Source organism: Ixodes scapularis, unplaced genomic scaffold (assembly GCF_016920785.2).
Source record: "Ixodes scapularis isolate PalLabHiFi unplaced genomic scaffold, ASM1692078v2 PGA_scaffold7__128_contigs__length_106722199, whole genome shotgun sequence".
Classification (NCBI taxonomy): Eukaryota; Metazoa; Arthropoda; class Arachnida; order Ixodida; family Ixodidae; genus Ixodes; species Ixodes scapularis.
This window is the reverse complement of record NW_024609882.1, coordinates 43,697,976-43,708,087: the sequence shown is the minus strand read 5'-3', so window position 1 is coordinate 43,708,087 and position 10,112 is coordinate 43,697,976.

Below are 10,112 nucleotides of genomic sequence, written 5' to 3'. Positions count from 1 at the left end.
CTTGAGAAGTTTCAAAAAAATCAAATTTTTGGAGCTTGTCTGTGGGGGTAAAGCCAAGACGAAAATTAACACCCTGAGATAAGAGAATGTGTTTACGAAGGGTAAAACGCTGTTTCGTTTGCGCTCTCGCGCAGACACATTTTATTTCTTTCAAAATCAAATGGGACCCGCCCGGTTAATTGTTTCCTACAATAGAAAGCCCATAATAGAAAATTCCTGAGTTCCACTGAGGCCTCGCGAGGCGCTGTAATATTTTTATATTATCTTTATGCGCGTGTTAGTATTGAACGTTTAAGTGCAACATCTGGCAAAGCTTTCTTTCTATCTCATACGAGTATGCCATATGCAGTAGTAATTACTCTGCATATTCGCAAATATTGATTGTGAATACACTATTGTTTCAATTTTCACAAGTACCGCTTTTCTGTGCTTTCGGAAAATATGTTATTGCTACCTTGCGCTAAAAACAACTTGTGGAGAATGTTAAAGATAACAAAGCCGCTGTAACATAAATCGATCAACGAGATACCGTGAAATCGAAATGCGTTTTTTTTTATCATAAAGGCGTTTTCTATATTGAAAAGCTTCGAGAGGCAAAAGTGAAGAGAGAAATTTTTTTCCTTATGTCTCAAACTCCCCTTCAAGTTCGAGTAATTTTTTTGTTATTTCGTGTTAATTCTATAACCAGTCGCGGATCTACGGGTTTGTAATTAAAGTTGGGAGCGATTCCATAAAACGGTTTAATGTTAATGGGTCTGAGCCACGCGGAACGCACTTTATTCCGGATGCAGGGTCGACAATTAAAATTTTGATAGTTAGGATATCGAATATTCAATCTATAGACCTTCACTACCATCGCGTGTTTAAAAAAAAAACTTATTTCGCAGACCATAAGTAAAGCAATTCAATATTCGACTGAGCAAAAAACGATTTTAGAAATTAAGAATATTGTGGTCACCTAAATGCATTCCCCGCTAGAATATGGAACCTAACGTTACGCATGTTTAGTTTCGTAGCTTACTGCTTGTTTTTGCGTCACACGGTCATCTTTATTTTCAATATTTTACGCCCCTTGTAGAGTATAGTCAATTCCTATATCTTCACGAAAGAATTACTGTTCCTATGTGTAATTACATCAAATCTTAAAATATTTGTTGATTGGGAGGTTGCTATTTTTTAGTAATTTTCAACAATTGATATTTCGTTAATCTTAGGTGTTCAGATTGTTTCGACCTAGTCGAGAAGAGGTAACTTCTCTCAGCACTGGTAACCTTTATTCTTAATAGCGAATACGTTGAGAATATGATAATTTTAAGAGCTCTCGAAACCTGATGTGCACCCCCAGACAATATAAGCGGAAACTCGAGCTGGGCTCTTACTACGCCCCCAGTTCCTCCAAGCTACACTACCTCTAAATGTGTCAAACGGTTTAGGTATTCCAACTGAATTTTCGGTCAAAGCTTATATAATAGTATACTGTATATGGCCCTATATAATGCGTGCAATGCAATATTTAGGAGAGAATATTTCAATTGTGCGGTGGACCTTACACAGTCATTCCGGGAGTAAAGCCCCTAAATTTAGTGAATTTGGGGAAAACTCATTTGGTGTGTCATGTGATCACGGATGAGGGAGGGGTAAGGGAAGCAACTGGGGAGAGGGAAAGGGCATTGTAGGTCAGTGAGGAGAGCGTTTGGGAAAAGGGAAAAGGAAGGGAAGAGAGAGGAATGGAGACGATGAATTGGTGTAAAGTGACCAAGGGGGAGAAAGGGGAAGGAAAATGGAGCTCACCATAGAAGAAGGGGTGATGGAGAAAGAGAGAAAGAAGGAAGGGGGAGGGAACGAGAGCTAAGGAATTAGAGGTAGGTGAAGAGGGGGGAAAGGGGAAGAGATAGGAAAGGATGAACAGAGAGGGAATTCCTGTGTTACGTAACATATATTTCCCCGCTAAATCTAGCGAGAAAACAGCAGGTGTTTATGCAACGTAACATCTATTTCCCCGAAAAATATAGAGGGAAAATTCATTGGTATATAGACCCTTTTATCTAAGTAGTTACCTGATCGGCGGAAAGACGGCGCTAGCGCACTTGCCGATATGGGTGGCGAAGGCGCCAGCCAATGGATTTGTGTACCTCTGGAGAGGGGTAAATGCTAAAGAGAAGAACAGTAAAATGGTAGAATGTATTTTCAAAGACATTATAAAACTAGAAAAACACCACAAAGCAATTATTCTAGGGACATGAATGCCAATTTAGAGGACCTGATTTGGTATCCAGATTTAACAGGAAACATGCTACTGCAGATATGTGAAATACATTACTTTATTTATGCAATACCGCTGATAAGTGCAATGGGCTAATAACATAGAAAACGGGTTGTTTGCATTCTAGAATAGATTACGCACTGATGCCAAATGGAAGGCATGGTTGATTAAAGACAATATAAATAGATGAAGAGGGTTCAGGAAGCCTCGGTAGGTATTAAAAACGAATAATGCTGAGCTTTGCTAGGAAAGGAACCGCAGGAACAGAGAAACACAAATATCCAGACCAAATATTTTATACAAAGTAGCGGTTGGAAACAGTCCTCAAGCGAATATAGGAGGTAATTTTTAGGGACTCTTAAATTGATTTGTGTTGCACAAGGTTAACTAAGCTATTTGAACAAGAAATGTCTAAAGTGTGGAATAAAAAAGGGGAAAACGGAGATGCAAACTTAAATGCTAGTGGAATGATGAAATAATTGAATGCAATAAAGAAATACCAAGAAGCTTCCAGAAAGCACAGATATTTTAAGTGCAATACAGATCCAGCATGTGGGTAAACAAGAAGTTGGGTACATTCATTAAAAGTAGACTGGAGGCATCCTGCTTGATTAATAAAGTCAATAAAAAAAGGGGTCGCGATGGCTGTTGAAAGTAAATAAAAAAGATAGAAAGGCACCCAGGAAGTTTTGGAAATAGTTGGATTCACCAAGTCATGAAACAAAGTCAGAGCAGAAGTATATTGTCCTGCGTGAGCTTAACCAGCTTCAAGGGGATGAGGCAATGGAATATTAGGAAAACTGATGACAGGGAAGTTAATGCAGCAAGGATGCAAAGGAGGCGCCTCACCAATAGAGAATAGTTCAAGTACTGATATTGAAGCTATCGGACAAAGAGAATGGGAAAGGACAGAACCAAGAGTTCCAACGGGTACATCAACAGTTGCAGATGGTATAGCAATAAAGTTGACGAAACTCTTAGTACCCATATCTAAAGAGGCGTTAAGGAAAGCGGTAAGTATCATCATCATGAAGGGAACTGTCCAGGAAGAATGAAGGCTAAGGTGATTGAGTTTAATATACGAGGGTAAGGGGGTCAAAGCCGACATAAGTAACTATCGTTCAATACCAGAAACCACCGTTATGTAAAGCTTGGAAATGCAAATTTTCAAGAAGAAATTACAGGCATGGGAAGAAATGAGAATGTACTAGGAGAGCTATAAAATGGGTTCCAAAGAAAAGAAGAGATTTGAGTACAATTTATTTTAGTTAACACAGTTTTCAAGAAGAAATTACAGGCATGGGAAGAAATGAGAATGTACTAGGAGAGCTACAAAATGGGTTCCAAAGAAAAGAAGAGATTTGAGTACAATTTATTTTAGTTAACACAGTGTATCAATGTAGCAGAATTGGAAGGTAGACCACTCTGGTTAGCAATCTTAGATACTAAAGGGGCTTATGACGAAGCCATTCAAGGTAATTTGTGGACCCTAATTAGGTGCTTAGATGAAAACAACGGAATATTGACATTTTTAAGGAATATTCACAAAGACTACATGGTACTAATAACATGGGAAGGAAATAAAACAAATCCAATAGAAATAAAACGAGGTCTTAGGTAGGGTTGCCCCTTCTCGCCATTGTTCTCCGTGTTGTATCTCCAAGGATTAGAGGAAAAGCCTAAAGATACAATATTGGTTTTCTCCTTTCATGCGAAAACAAGTTTAAAAGACCAACAAGTTCTTACCAAGACTGATGTACGCTGACGACATAAAACTAATGGCCGATAGCAGCTTAGAGCTTCAGTCCCCAATGAATATATGTAACGCAGAAGTCCACATGTAAGGCTTAGAATTCAGTAGTGAAAAATCAGCGGTCATGGTGTTCAATAATTTAGGAGTTGCAGAGCTAAAGATACAAGGATTCGAGGTTCAACGAGTGAATAAATACAAGTATCTAGGAGTATAAATTCATCAGAGTATAGAATGCCTAAATGATCACGCAAAATGTGGAACTTGTAAGAGCAACAGAAAATGCAGCTGTAAGGCCACCGTGGAACAATAAAAGGTATGAGGTGGTGAGGGAGATCTGGAAAAGAGTTATGGTTTCGAGCCTTACTTTTGCAAATGCTGTTCTGTGCATAAAACTGGACGTCCAGTCAAGGCTAGAAAAAATGCAACGTGGAGTGGGTAGGTTGACTCAGGAGCCCATGGTAAAACAGCGAACCAAGGTGTACGAGGCGATAAGAAATGGTCCTCATTTGCGTGCAGGAAAGCTAGCAGTGAGATAGAAATTGAGGATAGGCTAAGATAAATAGACGCAGATCGATGGGCATCAAAAGTTGTTAGCCATTTACACATGAGATGCATCGATACAAATTGGAGAAAACGGACTAAAAATATTAGATATAAATATCTGGGCAATAGCAGGGAGGCAGATGAGAAAATAAAGGTTAAGAAGGGAGTTAAAGAAACTGAGAGGGAAATGTGGGAAGCAAGCATGCAGACTAACTTTGCCTTGGAAATTTACAGATAATTTAAGCGGGACACTACAAAGGAAAGGGGATAATTTTAGACAATTCTAGGGGGAGCTTCTTGTTGTTCGACACGAGGACGGGAGCGTCGCGGACTAAGCTATCTAGCGCTAAACATCAGGAAGTAGATACAGTGTGTGGAGCTTGTGGAGAGGAGGAAGAGACGGCTGAGCACTTGCGATTTTACTTTAAGAGGCTTCAACCTGGAGTAGCTGAAGACGCGAGAAATTTAACAAACGAACTAGGATTTAGGGACAGTGAGAGAAAATAGACATGCGGAAAGTGGAGATAACCAAGAAGAAATTATCTGACTGGTGGCATAGGCCAACGACGGATGAATATTTTCTCATTATATTCTGGGCGACCCGTAGGGCGGAAGCTGTGTGTACCCGTTTGCACCGAGGTGCCTTCGTTGTATAGATTGTATATCTTTTAATAATAAATCTATAGACATATACCTCTATTTTAAATATATGTTAGAAAGGAAAACAGAATGACTGGCTAGGTGGCTCAATCCGCTGCCCGATTCAAAGGCTTCAGCTCTTATCCGTTCAATCAAGCATCCATTGGGTGGCTTCAGTTTGGCTAATAATATTAATAAAAATACTAATTATAATAATAATAATGTATATTTCACATTTAAAATACAAAATAAAGAGTGCTGGCGCTCAAAAGCAGAAGTGCGCTTCTGTGTGGAACAAGGGAACGAAGTGAAATGCGTACTAAAACGATTCTAAGAGGAAACAACACAAAAATTCAGAGCACGCTTACGCGTTACGGCATGAAAAAAAAAATTGCAAAGAAATTACACAGACAACCGCCCAACAATAATCTATGCAGTCCAAATGTCAAAGAACGCCCCATAGATCATAAGAAATAGATGTACATATAACCAATTGTACAAACGCAATTTTGCACTTGACAAAATAAGCAATAAATCAGAAAAGAATATGATAACGCGGTCAAGCTACGGTAGATATGATACAGATCTTTGGCACCATTTCTTTAGTTATATCTCTTAAGTATTTTGGCCAAGGTTAGACTCATCAGGGATTGTGGAAAAGTATTAAATAAAGATTGAATGTAATAATTGCTGCGCTCTTTTCCGCAAAATGCATATATTCTTGCAATTACGTACCTCACTGTAAGTATCAAATCTCTACCTTTATTCACGTGAGTTTTATAGGTATTACTAAAATAACTATTTTGGAATTGCAACGTATGGTAAAAATAGTTCCTCAAAAAATTAAATTCCGAACTCTCGTTTTTTTCTTCCTGTCCAGCACCTGATATAGACCTTTCCACTAGGAAGAGAGGAGGGAGAAAAAAATGCCTCCCCCTCTTACCCCGCGCCTCGTCTGCTCCGCCGAGTGGGCTGTACCTAACATCCGGCTGGCGCTCAAATTCGGTTCAAAATAGCGTCATTTTGGAAATTTCAAGCGCAGATGCGCGGAATTTAGTATGCAAGTTATCGTGTAATGATATGCTCGATACAAAGACTAACCGGGTCCGATGCCGCTATTACCTAGGTGCAAAGAAAAAAGAAAGTGGAAATATTCTTTGAGAGTAGCCGGTACTCCGGCGAGAAGTAAATGTGGTTGCTGTAACTTTTTTACTATACAAAGTTTGTACTGGTGTAGGCCTTTAGCGACAATGAGTGTAGGTCTAAAATAATAAATAAAAACGTGCTCTTTTGACGCAATAGAAACAGTGGTTGAAGGTAGTACTGCCGGCTGACTCCACTGCTATTGAAGTAACGGAACAAAGATACCCTAGTTGATCCTGAAATAAACTACAGAGCGCTATAGGTTGATCTTGGAGTGGCTATAAATAATCTAAGAACGCGAACCACTTCCCAACGGCAGCCACGAGCGAGAGTTCGATGATCGGTACAGCCCGCCGATAGAGCCCAAAGATGGAGAGCGGCTATCTCCCGGTTTGTCGTCTGCTAGCGGAATCAGGCGCGTGCTGTCTCTCTCGTTTTACCCCGCCGAACCTGCTGAACTTCCCGGATGTGGGGAGAGGACGCTGCGGCCGAGCACAATGGCGCCGCCCTGAGAGCGCTAAATGGAATGGTCCATGTGGTTCACCATGTCTTTTATGATCCTATCAATCACTCTTACTTCGTAACGTGAATACTGACAGTACAGTGTAATGGCGTAGCGCAACGCGGATTCCGCTATAGATTTCAACACCAGAAATCTAACCTTCAAGCTACAAACGTTTTTCATCCTATAGACCCACACGCTGTTTACAAACAAGACCGCGTTTGCAAACACCAGGTGTGGAACTGCGCTAGCGCAGAAACCACATTCCCGTGAGGTGAAGCTTCTGCGCATGAGCCGTGGCGAAAAGAGCGCCACCGCAGATTGTGACATCAGACCTCCATGTTGGTGTACAGATATATGCAGTTTACTTGCCACAAATTCAACCTGGGCATTCGATTGCATGTGTTCATCTCTTTCTCTCTCTCTCTCTCTCTCTCTATATATATATATATATATATACATATATATATACATATACCTAAATATTTAACAGGGCTATCATATGATAAAAGTTGACCACAACAATTAATGCAGTGTGTCGAATAAAGACAAATATTTGGTAACATTAAAATATGTACGAGCGGATATCGTAAACGGATAAGTTTTGCTTTTGAAACATTTAGTTTCTTTTTCAGCGCGCTCGCGGCTGTGTTGATGTTTTATGCATGTTCGCTTAGGGTTTTGATACAAATGTATCGGTTGTAGCAGACAACTAATACAACTGTGGTAATGAATCACTTGAGATCTATGAAGTCATTTCAGTTATAACTACTGATTTTTAAGAAGGCTTAACGATGCATCTGGTCAAGCATGCTTGTCAATATTTTTGCCAGTTTCGGCAGAGAAACGCCCTGATACACGGGGGGGGGGGGGATTTGATTGTCTATTGCCGTACACGCTGAGCCTAGTTTCCATAAAAATAAACTAATCAAGAACATATTAAAAAAAGCAGATGGACAACCCAATTAGCAATGTGCTGGATTGCGAAGAACATACAAAAGACTCTGCTCACAATTAGAATCTTCACGAACAGCAACCTTTTATTGTGAACTTCAGCAGCTAGACAAGTCTCCTATAATAAAGCCGATAATCTAAAAAAAGTATAATCGCAAGATGAATAGACAATAAATATTGAACTGAAACGAAAGGTTTAATCGGCGAACTTGGGCCACACAAAATAAAGGGCGACCGTCGAGGAAGCAGAAAAGCGGGCGGCGATTTGGCAGCGTAACAGGAAGCGAGAACGAGACTGACACGGCAAGGTCACGGGCACCTCTTTATCTAGTCTGCGTCGGCATCGGTGAAATTCGGCCCGGAAGGTTCGAGCATCTTGAGCTCCTGGTGAGCTTTTTCCGCACTTCGCGCGGCATTACCCCCTCCCTCCCCTCCCCCCCCCCCCCCCCCCCCCGAAGGAAAAACAGAAATGGTTAAATTTTACGGTGAGACGAAATAAACATGCAGTGCCACAATCCTAACGCGCGTCGAACGGCTGGATTCGAACTACGTGGACGACATCGGGTCGTCGGTAATGGCGTCCTGATGGTCGGGTTTTATCGGAAAGCACCTCGTAGTCAAGTCCCCAAGGCAACGAATGACCTTGTAGGGTCCACAGTACCGTTTTAACAGTTTCTCACTCAGGCCGCGGCGACGAATGGGCGTCCTAACCCACACCTTGTCTCAGGACTGGAACTACACAACGCGGCGACGAAGGTTGCACCGGTTAGCATTGGCACGTTGTTGGTCCTTTATGCGACGGCAGGCTTGGTGGTGTTGTACTGCCCGTTGGGGGACCAGCTGGGCGTCGTCGGTGCCGTCTTTCGTCGGGCCCTGGTGCAGCATGGCGCCGAGCATCGTCGTCACCTTTCTGCATTGCACCAGCTGAAAACGTGTAATCCCAGAGGGTTTTTGCACTGCCGTCTTGTATGCACTCGTGACGTAGGGCAACACCTCATCCCACGTCTTGTGTTCCACGTCCACGTACATGGAGGTCATGTTGGTTATGGACTTGTTGAGTCGCTCCGTCAGCCCGTTGGTCTGCGGGTGGTATTCCGTTGTTCGACGATGGTCGGTGTGTCTGAGCCGGAGTTAGCTGTGCCATGAACGAGGAGCCTCGTTCCGTAATGATGACTTAGGGAGCGCCTTGTCAGACCACGATGCCGAGGCAGAAACAAAAGCACTCCCGACGGGAGTACTTTTGTTTCTGCCTCGGCGTACCGGGTGAGATAATCAGTTGCCATGATTATCCAAAGGTTTCTCTACGTCGACAGCGGGAAAGGTCCAAGTATATAGATTCATTCGAATCTGCTGGAACGGTGAAGTCTGGGGCGCGATCGGCTGCTGGGGGTCTGCCGGCTTCTTCAGCGGTTTCTTACGTCGCTGGCACTCGTGTCACGATCGTCTGTAGAGGTGGACACTCTTCGGGAGCTGGGGCCAGTAGTACTTTTCCCGGATCCTTGCGAGAGTGCTGTTGTTGCCAAGGTGACCCGATGTCGGGTCGTCGTTGCAGGTTTGGAAGATCGTTGCTCGAAGACTAGTGAGAATTACAAGGTGCCTCGTCGATTTGCTGTCCCTGAAGTTTTCTTTGTAGGAATACCTCTGCCGACGGCGAATTTTGACTGCGCACGTGAGAAGGCTCAGGGAATCCTACCACCTTGTCCCTCCAAGTGGTCGATCAGTTCTTCGCAGCTCAGGATCGTCCCGCTGGAGCGCTGCCATACCGTTAACGATTACTGCGCAAAGAAAGTGGTCGACGTCGTCGCCGTCATCGCCGCCGGTGGCACAGCCGGTAGCTGATTCGACGGGGGGCACTGGACAGGCCGTGGCGTCGCTGTGTTTTCGGCCTGACATGTAGACTTCTAAATTTAGCTGGAAACTCACTGACGGACGGACGGACGGACCGACTGAAAACATTTCGGGATTGGTTGTCTTGTTAAACCGCAATTCGTGCTTTGAGACTGGAAAGTAAGTAAAAAACCATGGACGGCTGGTTCAACTCGTATTGTCCATGGGGCAGATCAGGAACGATTGCAAGATAAGTGACATCTTACTAAGTCGCGGGCATCATGTCCTATTGATCATCACAAAATGGTTACGTTAATTGTAAGCATCAATTCTCTTGCCTCATGACATTTTGTTTTTGTTTTGTTTGCGTACTTTTTGACCTGGCACCACATCCTAAACCAAGCTGGTCATTTGTGCTTTGGGCCCCTTGCCTATTTGCGCACCTGTGTCCTGCTTTCGAACAAAGTTCATATCGAGGCAAGGTCTAA